The sequence below is a fragment of the Herpailurus yagouaroundi genome, unplaced genomic scaffold (assembly GCF_014898765.1).
Source record: "Herpailurus yagouaroundi ecotype Mexico unplaced genomic scaffold, PumYag 29, whole genome shotgun sequence".
In the NCBI taxonomy this organism is placed as follows: domain Eukaryota; kingdom Metazoa; phylum Chordata; class Mammalia; order Carnivora; family Felidae; genus Herpailurus; species Herpailurus yagouaroundi.
This window is the reverse complement of record NW_024412377.1, coordinates 72,982,380-72,997,712: the sequence shown is the minus strand read 5'-3', so window position 1 is coordinate 72,997,712 and position 15,333 is coordinate 72,982,380. Positions and strand designations below refer to the sequence as shown.

The window sequence follows — 15,333 nt, the reverse complement described above, 5'->3', positions numbered from 1 at the left end:
ATTTTATTTTATTTTATTTTATTTTATTTTATTTTATTTTATTTTATCATTTTGTTTTGTTTTATTTTATTTTATTATTTTTAAAATTTATTTATTGTTTAATTTACATCCTAGTTAGTTAGCATATGGTGCAACCGTGATTTCAGGAGTAGATTCCTTAATGCCGCTTACCCATTTAGATGATCCCCCCATCCCACAACCCCTCCAGCTACCCTCTGTTTGTTCTCTATATTTAAGAGTCCTTTATGTTTTCTCTCCTTCCCTGTATTTATATTATTTTTCCTTCCCTTCCCTTATGTTCATCTGTTTCGTATCTTAAAGTCCTCATAGAGTGAGGTCATATGATACTTTTCTCTGACTAATTTCGCTTAGCATAATACCTTTCAGTTCCATCCATGTAGTTGCAAATGGCAAGATTTCATTCTTTTTGATTGCCGAGTAATACTCCATTGTATATATATACCACATCTTCTTTATCCATTTTACCATCAATGGACATTTGGGCTCTTTCCATACTTTGGCTTTGTCGATGTCACTGTTGTAAACATTGAGGCTGTTTCCACTTTTCCACTTTCTCTTCTGTTGCTTTTTTTTTTTTTTTGGACAGTGTGCTTTTCCCGTATTCCCCCCATCTCTGCCCTCTCTCCACAAGCAAAAACAGCTCCCTGCCCTCTGCAGCTTCTCTCTCCCCCAGTTTACCTCTTCGTGCTGCGTACCTGCTGAGTTCTGTGGTTCAGGTTGTGTGGACTGTTGTGTTAACCCTCAAATCAGTTTTCTAGGTGTGCAGGACAGTTTAGTGTTGATCTAGCTGCATTTCAGGGATGAGAGATGCAAAAAAATCTTCACTGCTGTTCTGCCATCTTGACCCCTCCTCTAGAACACCACTGTTTTAATAAAATGTGTATTATTTTTTACTTGCTCCTTTTCTCATTCCTCCTCTGTCGCCACCAAACTAAGTCCCCCACTAAAAGTTTAAAAGTCACATTTTAATCTGATACACAAAATATTCAGAATTAATGTTCTGGTATTACTTTCCAAGTTCAAAGAACCAAGAAAACATTCTGTCCTCTTGACTTGTTAGGATTTGGGTTTTCTTGAAAATCATGAAATAATTTACATGTGGCATGGCAAATTTTTGAAAACAAATATATCTGTATGCTTTTAAAGCAATATTGTTTAAAGTGTATTGAGTGTTTATTTGCTTTAGTTAAGCTGATCTCCTTCAAAACAATGGTAAATGCACTTATACTCATTTTAATGATGAGAATATTTAAGATTCTTCAATATGGCCTCCAACTTAAAAGAGTGTCATCCAGGTCAAAAAGTCATGTTAAATAACTAATCATCCTCAAGATTAATTTTTATCATTAATAAGGTATTTGAGAAGAGATAAATTAATGTGAAGTATATTTTTCATGGCTTTCATAAAAAGCCAAATTTTAGTTTACATTAAATGTGGATACATCAAACATTGGAAAGGGAGTAGACTGTCCAAAAAATGAAATTCTTAAGATGATGGGCCTGGGTTGGGAAAGAATACAAATTCTTATGAAAAACTATATAAAATTTTAAAAAACACACAAAGAAATAATTTATTTTTCTCTTTGGATTTTTTTGTTTTCTTTCCTAGTTTCAGCAGTCTGAGTTCCATACAGTTTTAGTAACCAGGCATAATCATTCTTAACTACACACACACATACAAACACACATTTGTGCCTCTATGTATGTATGCATCACTTTCTGTTCTCATGCCACTTATATTTTTGTCTATATTATCATATTTGTTATTAAATGATTGTTTTATAAGAATAAATTGTATAAATTACAGTATGAACTGTAGAATGCTTAATAATTAAAACAATTTTCTTGCGGGGGGTGGGGAAGGGCAGAGGGAAGGAGAAAGAATCTTAAGCAGTTTCCACACCTGGTGCAGACCCCATGACAGCACTCAGTTCCATGACCCCGGGATCAAGAGCTGAAATGAAATCAAGAGTGAGATACTCAACTGACTGAGCCACCAAGTACGCTGAAATTGTAATCATTTTAATTAACTGTATATCATGGAATATCTTGTATAGCACATCCTGAGGGTTGTTTAGTAAAAGATTAAAATTTTATTAAGAAAGCAAGATAAAAAAAACTTAGAAGCTTTGATTATCATACACTGAGGACAGCTGTGGTAGTCAAAGCTAATGGTTGGAGAACAATCACCTACTGCAAAATTGATAGTACAGATTGACCATGAAAGTACCATTAGAGTGGAAAACACACACACACACACACACACACATCTTTATCTATTCAGGAAAATAGACATTGAGTATTTTGTGTGAAAATATCTGTTTTTCTACAATGTAATTTAAATGTTTCTTTCCTCTCCCCCTACAACTAGAACTGCAATACTTCAAAACATTTTTTAATTAATTAATTAATTAATTTTTAAAATTGTATTTATTTATTTATTTATTTATCTATTTTAAATTTTTTTAATGTTTGTATTTATTTTTGAGACAGAGAGAGACAGAGCATGAGTGGGGAGAAGACAGAGAGAGAGGGAAACACAGAATCTGAAGTAGGCTTCAGGCTCTGAGCCATCAGCACAGAGCCCAATGTGGGGCTCGAACTCACAGACTGGAGATCATGACCTGAGCTGAGGTCAGATGCTTAACCAACTGAGCCACCCAGGCACCCCCTAGTTTTATTTTTTTTAATTTACATCCAAATTAGTTGGCATATTGTGCAACAATGATTTTAGGAGTAGCTTCCTTTAATGCCCCTTACCCATTTAGCACATCCCCCTCCAAGACCCCCTCCAGTAACCCTCTGTTTGTCCTTCATATTTATGAGTCTCTTATGTTTTATCCCCCTCCCTGTTTTTATATTATTTTTGTTTCCCTTCCCTTACGTTCATCTGTTTTGTCTCTTAAAGTCCTCATATGAGTGAAGACATATTTGTCTTCTTTGACTAATTTCACTTGACATAATACCTTCCAGTTCCATCCACAGAGTTGCAAATGGCAAGATTTCATTCTTTTTGATTGCTGAATAATACTCCATTGTATATATATATACCACACCATCTTTATTCATTCATCCATCGATGGACATTTGGGCTTTTTCCATACTTTGGCTATTGTTGATAGTGCTGCTATAAACATGGGGGTGCATGTGTCCCTTCAAAACAGCACACCTGTATCCCGTGGATAAATGCCTAGTGGTGCAATTGCTGGGTTGTAGGGTAGTTCTATTTTTAGTTTTTTTGAGGAACCTCCATACTGTTTTCCAGAGTGGCTGCACCAGCTTGCATTCCTACCAGCAGTGCAAACGAGATCCTCTTTCTCCGTAACCTCGCCAACATCTGTTGTTGCCCGAGTTGTTAACATTAGCCATTTTGACAGGTGTGAGGTAATATCTCATTGTGGTTTTGATTTGGATTTCCCTGATGATGAGTGAAGTTGAGGATTTTTTCACGTGTCAATTGGTCATCTGGATGTCTCCTTTGGGGAAGTGTTTATTCATGTCTTTTGCCCATTTCTTCACTAGATTATTTGAGTTTGGGTGTTTAGTTTGATAAGTTCTTTGTAGATTTTGGATACTAACCCTTTATATGATATGTCATTTGAAAATATCTTCTCCCATTCTGTCTGTTGCCTTTTAGTTTTGCTGATTATTTCCTTCGCTGTGCAGAAGCTTTTTATTTTGATGAGGTCCCAGAGTTCATTTTTGCTTTTGTTTCCCTTGCCTCTGGCGATGTGTTGAATAAGAAGTTGTGCATCCAAGATCAAAGAGGTTTTTGCCTGCTTTCTCCTCGAGGATTTTGATGGCTTCCTGTCTTACATTGTGGTTTTTCATCCATTTTGAGTTTATTTTTGTGTATGGTGTAAGAAAGTGGTCCAGGTTCATTCTTCTGCATGTTGCTGTCCACTTTTCCCAGCACCACTTGATGAAGAGGTTGTCTTTATTCCATTGGATATTCTTTCCTGCTTTGTCAAAGATTAGTTGGCCATACATTTGTGGGTCCATTTCTGGGTCCTCTATTCTGTCCCATTGATCTGAGTGTCTGTTCTTGTGCCAGTCCTATACTGTCTTGATGATTAAAGCTTTGTAGTATAGCTTGAAGTCTGGGATTGTGACGCCTCCTGCTTTGGTTTTCTTTTTCAAGATTGCTTTGGCTATTCGGGGTCTTTTCTGGTTCCATACACATTTTAGGATTATTTGTTCTACCTCTGTGAAGAATGCTGGTGTTATTTTGGTAGGGATACCATTGAATACATAGATTGCTTTGGTAGTATCAACATTTTAACAATATTTGTTTCTTCCTATCCAGGAGTATGCAATCTTTTTCCATTTTTTGTGTCTTCTTCAATTTCTTTCATAAGCTTTCTATAGTTTTCAGTGTATAGATTTTCCACCTCTTTGGTTAGATTTATACCTAGGTATTTTATGGTTTTTTGTGCAACTGTAAATGGGATCTACTCCTTGTTTTTTCTCCATTGCTTCATTGTTGGTGTTTAGGAATGCAACTGATTTCTGTGCGTTGATTTTAATTCCTGAAACTTTACTGAATTCATGAATCAATTCTAGCAGTTTTCTGGTGGAATCTTTTGGGGTTTCCATATAGAGTATCATGTCATCTGCGAAGAGTGAAAGTTTGACCTCATCCTGGCCAATTTGGGTGCATTTTATTTCTTTGTGTTTTCTGATTGCAGAGGCTAAGACTTCCAATATTTTGTTGAATAACAGTGGTGAGAGTGGACATCCCTGTCTGGTTTCTGACCTTAGGGGGAAGCTCTCAGTTTTTCCCCACTGAGGATGATATTTCATCATTGGGTTGTTCATATATGGCTTTTATGATCTCGGGGTATGATCCTTCCATCCCTACTTTCTTGAGGGTTTTTATCAAAAAGGGTGCTGAATTTTGTCAAATGCCTTCTCTGCATCTATTGAGAGGATCATATGGTTCTTGTCCTTTCTTTTATTGATGTGATGAATCACGTTAATTGTTTTGTGGATATTGAACCAGCCCTGCAACCCAGGTATAAATCCCACTTGGTCATGGTGAATAATTTTTTTAATGTATTGTTGGAGTTGGTTGGCTAATATCTTGTAGAGGATTTTTGCATCCATGATCATCATGGAAATTGGTCTACAGTTCTTTTTACTGGGGTCTCTGTCTGGTTTTGGAATCAAGGTAATGCTGGCTTCATAGAAACAGTTTGGAAGTTTTCCTTCCATTTCTATTTTTTGGAACAGCTTCAAGAGAATAGGTGTTAACTCTTCCTTGAATGTTTGTTTGAATCCCCTGGAAAGCCATCTGGCCCTGGACTCTTGTTTTCTGGGAGATTTTTGATTACTAATTCGATTTCCTTACTGGTTATGGGTCTGTTCAAATTTTCTATTTCTTCCTGTTTTAGTTTTGGTAGTGTATATGTTTCTAGGAATTTGTCCATTTCTTCCAGATTACCCATTTTATTGGCATATAATTGCTCATAGTATTCTCTTATTATTATTTTTATTTCTGCTGTGTTGGTTGTGATCTCTCCTCTTTCATTCTTGATTTTATTATTTGGGTCCTTTCCTTTTTCTTTTTTATCAAACTGGCTAGTGGTTTGTCAATTTTTCTAATTCTTTCAAATAACCAGCTTCTGGTTTCATTGATCTGTTCTATTGTTTTTTGGGTTTTGATAGCACTAATTTCTGCTCTAATCTTTGTGAATCCTGTCCTCTTCTGGTTTTGGGGTTTTATTTGCTGTTCTTTTTCAGCTCCTTAAGGCATAAAGTTAGGTTGTGTATCTGAGGACTTTCTTCCTTCTTTAGGAAGGCCTGGATTGCTATATATTTTCCCCTTATGACCGCCTTTGCTGTGTCCAAGGGTTTGGGTTGAGGTGTCATCATTTTAATTGACTTCCATATACTTTTTAATTTCCTCTTTAACTGTTTGGATAGCCCATTCATTCTTTAGTAGGATGTTCTTCATTCTCTAAGTATTTGTTACCTTTCCAAATTTTTTCTTGTGGTTGATTTCGAGTTTCATAGCATTGTGGTCTGAAAATATGCATGGTATATTCTCAATCTTTTTGTACTTAGGGCTGATTTGTGTCCCAGTACATGGTCTATTCTGGAGAATGTTCCATGTGCACTGGAGAAGAATGTATATTCTGCTGCTTTAGGGTGAAATGTTCTGAATATATCCGTTAAAAGTCCATCTGGTCCAGTGTGTCATTCAAAGCCATTGTTTGCTTGTTGATTTTTTAATTAGATGATCTGTACATTGCTGTGACATTGTGTCCATTGCTGTGGGGTGTTGAAGTCACCTACTATTATGGTATTACTATCAATGAGTTTCTTTATGTTTGTGACTAATTGATTTATATATTTGGGTTTTCCTACATTTGGTGCATAAATGTTTACAATTATTAGGTCTTCTTGGTGTATAGACTCCTTGATCATGATGTAATGCCCTTCATCATCTCTTGATACAGTCTTTATTTTATTTTTTTTTAAATCTTTTTTTTTTCAACGTTTATTTATTTTTGGGACAGAGAGAGACAGAGCATGAACGGGCGAGGGGCAGAGAGAGAGGGAGACACAGAATCGGAAACAGGCTCCAGGCTCTGAGCCATCAGCCCAGAGCCCGACGCGGGGCTCGAACTCACGGACCGCGAGATCGTGACCTGGCTGAAGTCGGATGCTTAACCGACTGCGCCACCCAGGCGCCCCACAGTCTGTATTTTAAAGTCTAGATTGTCTGATAGAAGTATGGCTACACCGGCTTTTTTTGTTGACCATTAGCATGACAGATGGTTCTCCATCCCCTTACTTTCAACCTGAAGGTGTCTTTATGTCTAAAGTGGCTCTCTTGTAAACAGCAGATAGATGGATCTTGCTTTCTTATCCATTCTCTTACCCTATGTTTTTTGATTGGAGAATTGAGTCCATTGACGTTTACAGTGAGTACTGAAAGACATGAATTTATTGCCATTATGTTGCTTGTAGAATTGGAGTTTCTGGTGGTGTTTTCTGGTCCTTTCTAATCTTTGTTGCTTTGGTATTTATTTATTTACTTATTTATTTATTTATATTTTCATTTTTTCTCCCCTCAGAGAGTCCCCCATTAAAATTTCTTGCAGAGCTGGTTTAGTGGCCACAAACTACTTCAGTTTTTGTTTCTCTGGGAAACTTTCTATCTCTTCTTCTATTTTAACTGACAGCCTTGCTGGGTAGAGAGTTCTTGGCTGCATATTTTTCTGACTCAGCACATTGAATATATCCTGCCACTCCTTTCTGGCCTGCCAAGTTTCTGTGGATAGGTCTGCTGCAAACCTGATCTGTCTTCCCTTGTAGGTTAGAGACTTTTTTCCCTTGCTGCTTTCATGATTCTCTCCTTGCCTGGGTATTTTGTGAATTTGACTATGATATGCCTTGTTAATGGTCGGTTTTTGTTGAATCTAATGGAAGTCCTCTGTGCTTCCTGGATTTTGATGTCTGTGTCTTTCACCAGGTTAGGAAAGTTTTCCACTATGATTTGCTCACATAACCCTTCTACCCCTATTTCTCTCTCTTCCTCTTCTGGGACCTTTATGATTCTGATATTGTTCCTTTTTAATGAGTTACTGATTTCTCTAATTCTTAAATCATGCTATTTTGCCTTAATCTCCCTCTTTTTTTCTGCTTCATTATTCTCCATAAGTTTATCCTCTACATCACTGATTCTCCGTTCTCCCTCATCCATCCTTACCACCACGGCATCCATTCTTGATTGCAGCTCAGTTATAGCATTTATTTCATTCTGACTATTCTTTACTTCTTTTATCTCTGCAGAAAGGGATTCTAATCTATTTTTGACTCCAGCTAGTATTCCTACTGTCGTGATTCTAAATTCTGGTTCAGCATCTTGCTTTTATATGTGTTGGTTAAGTCCATGGCTGTCATTTCTTTCTGCTCTTTATTTTGGGTGAATTCCTTCATTTCATCATTTTGAAGGGAGAAAAGAAATTAATGAGTAGAAAAAATTAAAATTAAAAAATTAAAATTAAAAAATTAAACTCACACACACAAAATTGAATAAATGATGCTAGATCCTAGGTGTGTTTTGGTCTGGGGGTTAAAAGTGGCTTGATAGATTAAAAAAAAAAAGAGGAAAGAAGAAAAAAAATCATTTGAAAATTTGAAAAAATGAATACAATGAAGTAGACTAAAATGAAATGATGGAAGTAAACTAGAATTTGAAAAAAAATTACACAAAAGTAAAAAATAAAGAAATTATTTTTAATAAAAATTGAAAATAAAAATGAATTTTTTCTCTTCTCAAGAAAAAGGAATGAAAAAAAGAAAGAAAGAAACAATATTGAATAGATCGACCTGCTAACAAACTGAAATACGACTGAAATTACTTCGTTTTTCCCCTAGAAGTCAGAATATGAAGCACTTTATTGTCCATAATTAGGTGGTGACACTTGAAGAGCAAGGTTGGCCCAGTTGGGCGGGGCTTATTGTAATGGCACCGTTCTCCACTAGATGGCGGTGCTAGTCTACTGGGGGTGGATTGTTTGGCGCTAGTAGGTGCATATACACATGCACGGGATCGGTGAAAATGGCATCATCCAGATACCCAGTCTCCAGTATCGGAATTCTGTTCTCCCCAATCAGCCATCACGCATCCATCCTTTGTCTTCAGCTTTCATCCACTCCCTGCTTTTACACTGTCCCTAACTGAGCCCCAGGTAGTACCTCTCTCCTGAGTTTTGTCTCAGATGTGGCTGTTTTACCCAGGCCCTTACTTCTGAGGGACTGTGGCTTTGACCCTTTCCACCCCTCTGAGGGAGGGTCTCACTAAGCTATGGCCAAATATGGGCTGCAACCAGGAAAGTTAGCATTATTTTGTTGCTGCCAATTCCTAGAGACTGTGGTCAGATGCCAGCCTGCCCCAGAAGAGATTCCCGAGATAGTGTAGCAGCAGCATTTCAGGGATTATCGAAAATCTCAACACCCATCTGGCACCAGGCTTCACCTTTAATGGCCTTTTTTCCAGCATCAGTGAATGTGGCCGCTCTCTGGTGTCTGCTGGGCCCAGGTTGCCTCACAGCCTCTACCAAATGTCCTTCCAGCAATGGAACCACTTTTCCCCGTGTGGCCTGAGAACCTCCCAGACGCCACTCTGTTCCTGTAGATTCACGTTTCCCATCAGAGCACCACCAGGTATGGAGCTGCAGAGTTGCAGCCTTTGCGCTCCCCTTGTTTACAGTTTTAATGGAAGTTAAACCCTCTCCTCTCTCCTTTCTCCCTTTTTAGTTTAGGCCCTGCAGCTGTTTCCAATTTTCCACTTTCTCTCCAGCTGCTTTTGGGGAGGGGTGCTTTTTCCCATATTCTCCCTCCTGCCCCCAGTCTCTGTCCTCTTTCCGCTCACGAAAGCAGTTACAGTAAGGGGTGACCATCTGCAGACCAGGAAGACAGTACTCACGAGGACCCAAAGTCACAAGAGCGATGAGAAAAATACATCTCTGTTGAAGTCACTTGATCTGTGTTATTTTGTTATGGCAGACCTAGCAGATGAATTTACTCGGTTTCACTGTTACATAGGCATTCTCATTTAATCCAGTAATATCTCTGAGGATATCAAGCAGGCACAGAATTAATTCAAATTTGGGATTCATTGAAAGTGTTTTTAAAACTTATTCTTCTTAGGGGTACCTGGGTGACTCAGTCGGTTAAGCATTCATTCAGCTCTGGATTTTGGCTCAGGTCATGGTCTCTTGGTTCATGAGTTTGAAACCTGCATCAGGCTCTGCACTGACAGTACAGAGCCTGCTTGGGATTCTCTCTCTCCCCCTCTCTCCACCTCTCTCCCCCTCTCTCCATCTCTCTCCCCCTCTCTCTGCCTCTCTCCCATTCTCTTTCTCTCTGTCTACCCTCCTCTCAAAATAATTAAATAAACTTAAAAAAAAATAAATAAAACTTATCCCTAAATATTTCCTGAAAGTATAGAATATGGAAACAAAATTACAAGTGACACTTGAAAAGTTAAATATTGAGCATATTAAAACTGATCAGTCTCAAACAATTTATTTGTAAAATTAAGGTATTAGAATGTACATCCCTTAATTCTGCAGTTAGTCTGACCATTTCATAATCCTGTTTTTTAAAAGTACATTTGGTAGTTCCTTTAAATGGCAATCATTTTAGTTTATGAAACTGAAGACTATTGTCCTTTGTTGTGGAATTAGTCAATTTTAAATGCAAAAGGAAAAGCTGTATAGGTGACATGAGAATAATTAGCATCAATGTGAAAGTTATCTAGAGTTGTAAAATAATGATCTAAAAAAGACAGAAGACAAAAAGGAGGTCAAAGACAAAAAAATTACTCTGGGGTAATGCCTAAAGCCAGCCACTGAATTATGTATCTGGATTTCAGACTCCATCATAGAATAAAATCTCAGACTCATGCTTTTAGGTATAACTTTTTTCCTATTAACGTTACGATCTAACTGCTATATAAAATGTGAATATACAACACATACAATATATTGTGGGATTTAGGAAGATCTATAATGATGAGCTTCAATTTGGGCTTGTAGGTGCATCATTAAAAGTCATCCTCCTTATGTGACAAATTAATAAATAAAAAAATAGCATTTAAATGCCTAGAACAATATTTTACTCCGATGACCTTAGAGTCATAGTTGGAATTGATACTCATGATTCCACACTAAGAACTTGTATTAATAGCAATCTTTAAAAACAACACATTATAAAAACGATTAGAAACCAATCAAAGATATCTTTCTTCTTAATGGTAAGCAATGATTTTATGACATCTCAGATCAATTTTTTGTTCCAGTTGTTCCAGCCCAGTTGTTAGTAGAACACATGTGATAATCACTCCATGAGCTCTATGAGTTTACAAGTTAATGCAAGAGTAAACACACACACACACACACACACACACACACACACACGGAGTTTGAGAAAGAATAATATGGAGATTTTAGTACTGTTTTAGGTAGAGCAGCGTAGTCACTGAAGGTCTTTTGAGAGTGGCATTTAAGATGAAATCAGAATAATAAATGAGGTTTCAGAAGAGAAAGAAGAAAGAGAGAGATTTATCAACAGGAGAAAACATTTGGGAGTATCTTCAAAACTTGTCATGGGAAAAAAGAAATAAAATGTCAAAGACAATGAAAAAACATAAGAGAGAGAGAGGAGAAAGGAGTTAAAAAATGAAGAGAGATATAAAGGTCAGGTAATCAGGTCTTGTAGTCCTATTAAGGAATTTAGATTTATTTTTCTAAATGAACAGGAAATAATAAAATATTTTAAGAAAGATTTAATACTAAGATTTATCCTAGACACTATAAATTTAGCAGATATTGGTATAATCTATTGAGATACAAGGGATATTTTTTAAATATTGTTTTCTTTTTTTTTTTTTAACTTATTTCAGTTAGGAATCAAGGGTCCAATGTAAGAAGTGTTAATATTAGGATAACTCTAATGCATCAGTATGAATATCCAGTTAGAAAGATATCTATAAGAAAGGTCTGGAAAAAATATTTTTTAAATATATGTTTTGGTAAACAGAAGAAATATAAAGTTATGAGAAAGGAAGAAATTAGCTGGATAAACTATAGATATAAGGGAGAAGCCTTAGAAGGTCTGGAAAAGTAAACTGAAAAAAATATCTAGAAAGAAAATTAGAATTGTGTGTGTCATGGCAGATATGGAAAGAAGGATCTAGGAAGGAGTGGTCAACTCTGTCAATATTGCTGGGAGGTCAAGTAAGATGAAAACTGAAAACAGATTCTTTTTTTGGCCATTGATGGCGATCTTGGAAGTTTTGGCAGAGGATTGGGAACCAAAGGCATATCAAAATAGATTTAATGAATGCATGAAAGCTTCATATAAAATTTTTATAAAATTTTACTGAGAGACACTTATAAAAGCTTAAATAAATGGAAAAATACCTTATGTTCAGTGATCCAAAATTCAATATTTTAATGATGTAAAGTTTCCTCTAAAATATCTATAGATTCAAAGCCATCTCTATAAAAACTAACAGATTTTACAAACATTATCAATATGAATTTTAAGATGTATGCACCAGGGGTGCCTGGGGGGCTCAGCTGGTTAAGCTTCTGAGTTCAGCTCAGATCATGATCTCACACTTCATGAGTTTGAGCCTTGCATCAGGCTCTGCGCTGATAGCACAGAATCTGATTCTCTTTGTCTCTCTCTCTCTGCCCTCTTCCATTGGTGTTGTCTCTGTCTCTCTCAAAATAAATAAATAAGTAATGAAATAAACAAACAAATAAATAAATAAATTATAAATAAATAAATAAAATTTATGCACAAGATTATCCAAGAAAATTTTGAAGAAGAATTGGGTGTTTAGAGAGACTTGACTTACCTGATAGTAAATGTATTATAAATTTTTAGCAGTAAAAACACTGGTACAGTAGAGTGAAAAAATGATAAATTAATGTCAACTAAGCAGAATACATAAACCTTAAACAAACTCATGCATACATGGACACTTACATTTGTATGTGTGTGTAACTGCATATTGGTGAAAAAAGACAGGATTTTTCAATGAGTTATTATAGAACAACACTGTAAAGGATTTAGAAAATAATATAGTACACACCATCTTTATGTTTCCTGGATATGTTGAGACTTTTAAAACAAAGACAAAAAGCATTAACATCTCCACAAAGATTAATCTCAATAACATTAAAATATATCTATCATCAAAAGAAACTAAGAGTCAAGTTAAAATAGTAGCCCTATGGTGGAAAGAGATATTTGCCACAAATTTAACCTAGTATCTTAGTATTGAATATTTAAAGTGCTCCTAAGGACCAGTAAGGAAAACTAAAACCTACTATCTAAATGAGCAAACAACTTGAGCAAGCTGCTTACAAAAAAAAAGAAACTACAAAGGCACCTGGGTGGCTCAGTTGGTTAAGCATCCAACTCTTGGTTTTGGCTCAGGTCACAATCTCAAGGGTTAATGTGATAGATCCCTGCAGGGAGCCTACTTGGTTTCTCCCTTTTCCTCTCTGGCCCTCCCCCTCTCATGTGCTCGCTCTCTCTCTCAAAATAAATAAATTTAAAAAAAAAGGAACTACAATGGCCAATAAATAAAACATTAAATAACACTTAAATTAATTAGAAAATTCTACTTACAACCATAGGGAATACTGCTACATATTCACCAAATTTGAGGGGGTTGAGGGAGTCTGTCAATCCAAAATGTTGGTGAAGAGGTGGAGGAACAAGAACTTCTGGTATCATTGTAATTGCTATAATGACTTGGGAAGACAGGTGGATAGTATCAGAAGATACGCTGATGGTACATTTAGCCTATGACTAGCAGCTGCACTCCTAGATCGATTACCTAAGGGAATTCGGTGCCCATGTTAACCAGGAGACACATACACGAGTGTTTATGTCAGCCTTGAATGAGTAAATGCTGGAAACAACTCAATGGTCGCCAACACTAAAATCAGGAAATAAATTAAGGAAAGCACTTTACAGCAACAAAAATGAATTAATTGTGATTATATGCAGAATGTATAAAAACAAACATAATATGTAGGAAAGAGAAAGAAAGAAATATATACAGTTCACTTTTATTGATGTACCTTATTAAAGCTGTCAAAATAAAATTATTTTAAATAATTTACACATTGATTTATACAGGCAAAAGCAATTAAACAATTAACATAAAAGTCAGGAGAGGGGTTACTCAAGGGGTTGATGGAAGTGATTATGGTCTTTATGTATGGCTTTGGGGATCCTGGCAAATTTTCTATTTCTTGACCAGATCAAAAAACTTGTTTGCTCAAGGGTTCACTTCATATTTATCATTTAAATTTCACATTTATTTATATGTATTTGCCTGCATATTAATGCACTCATCTGTGTGCTAATGCTAACAACAACATGCACACAAAGCAGAATTAGTCGAATATTAAACAGTGACTCTGAAGAAGTCTATCAATAGGAGCAGAGCCACAGGATGGTCATAAAAAGATGTAAAGTTAAGATGCATTTTGTAAACATGGGTGGTGCTCAAGCATTTTATTGATGTAAAAAGTCAGCCTTATACGTATTTTTTTTTAATTCCTGCAAACCTGCTAGTTAATATCTTTCTATACTTCATTATTAGATAGTACCACGTTTTTAAAATATATTCTTAGCGCTAATAGTTTGCATTTGGAAAGTTGCTTTCTTCAAAATCCACTGTAGTATTGCAAAAATATGCTTATGGTAAGCAAATACCTACTGAGGTCGAAAAGTTTAGCTTTCAGAATTTAGAGCAAAAATAATTTCCATTTAAATATACATAATATTCACATGATTGTACTTAAGTTGGAAAGGCAATAGAAAGAGAATAACAACACTATATAACAGATTTTGCAGGTGATGAACACATTCTACAATAATAATGGGATAAAAATGTCATTTCTTGCTGCAATTCACTTATTCCTAGAACAATGTTTGAAAAAGACCAGTTAATAATAAAAGAAAGGGAAATTACAAAAACAAGGCAAAATTACCCTAACACCAACTGCCAAAACATTTTTTATATACCACTTTGGGTTTTTCCATCTTCACTGAAGTATAATTGACCAAAATTATTTATATTTAGGTTGTATGATGTGATTTTTAAGGTGTACAATAAAATGATTTAATATATACATATACATTGTGAAATTACCACAATCAAGGTAACTTACACATCTCTCATCTCATGTAGTTACTGTATTTTTCCTTTTTGGGGGGATGAGAAGGCTTAAAATCTGTCTTGTAAAGTTTTAAGTATACAATAAAGTATTTAAAAAATTTTAACATTTATTTATTATTGGGGCGCCTGGGTGGCTTAGTCAGTTGAGCGTCCGACTTCAGCTCAGCTCATGATCTCGCAGTCTGTGAGTTCGAGCCCCACGCCTGGGCTCTGTGCTGACAGCTCAGGGCCTGGAGCCTGCTTGGGATTCTGTGTCTCCCTCTCTCTCTGCCCCACTCCTGCTCATGCTCTGTCTCTCTCTGTCAAAAATAAATAAACATTGGAGTACTACATGGCAATGAGAAAGAATGAAATATGGCCCTTTGTAGCAACGTGGATGGAACTGGAGAGTGTTATGCTAAGTGAAATAGGCCATACAGAGAAAGACAGATACCATATGTGTTCACTCTTATGTGGATCCTGAGAAACTTAACAGGAATCCATGAGGGAGGGGAAGGAAAAAAAAAGAGGTTAGAGTGGGAGAGAGCCAAAGCATAAGAGACTCTTAAAAACTGAGAGCAAACTGAGGGCTGATGGGGGGTGGGAGG

The 15,333-nt window shown here is 36.1% G+C and overlaps 1 pseudogene; it reads right to left on the bottom strand.

The window, feature by feature from the left end:
• Positions 1-13,290, bottom strand: part of LOC121041851 (60S ribosomal protein L29-like) — a 53,211-nt pseudogene extending 39,921 nt beyond the window's left edge.
• Between the last annotated feature and the right edge of the window lie 2,043 nt (positions 13,291-15,333).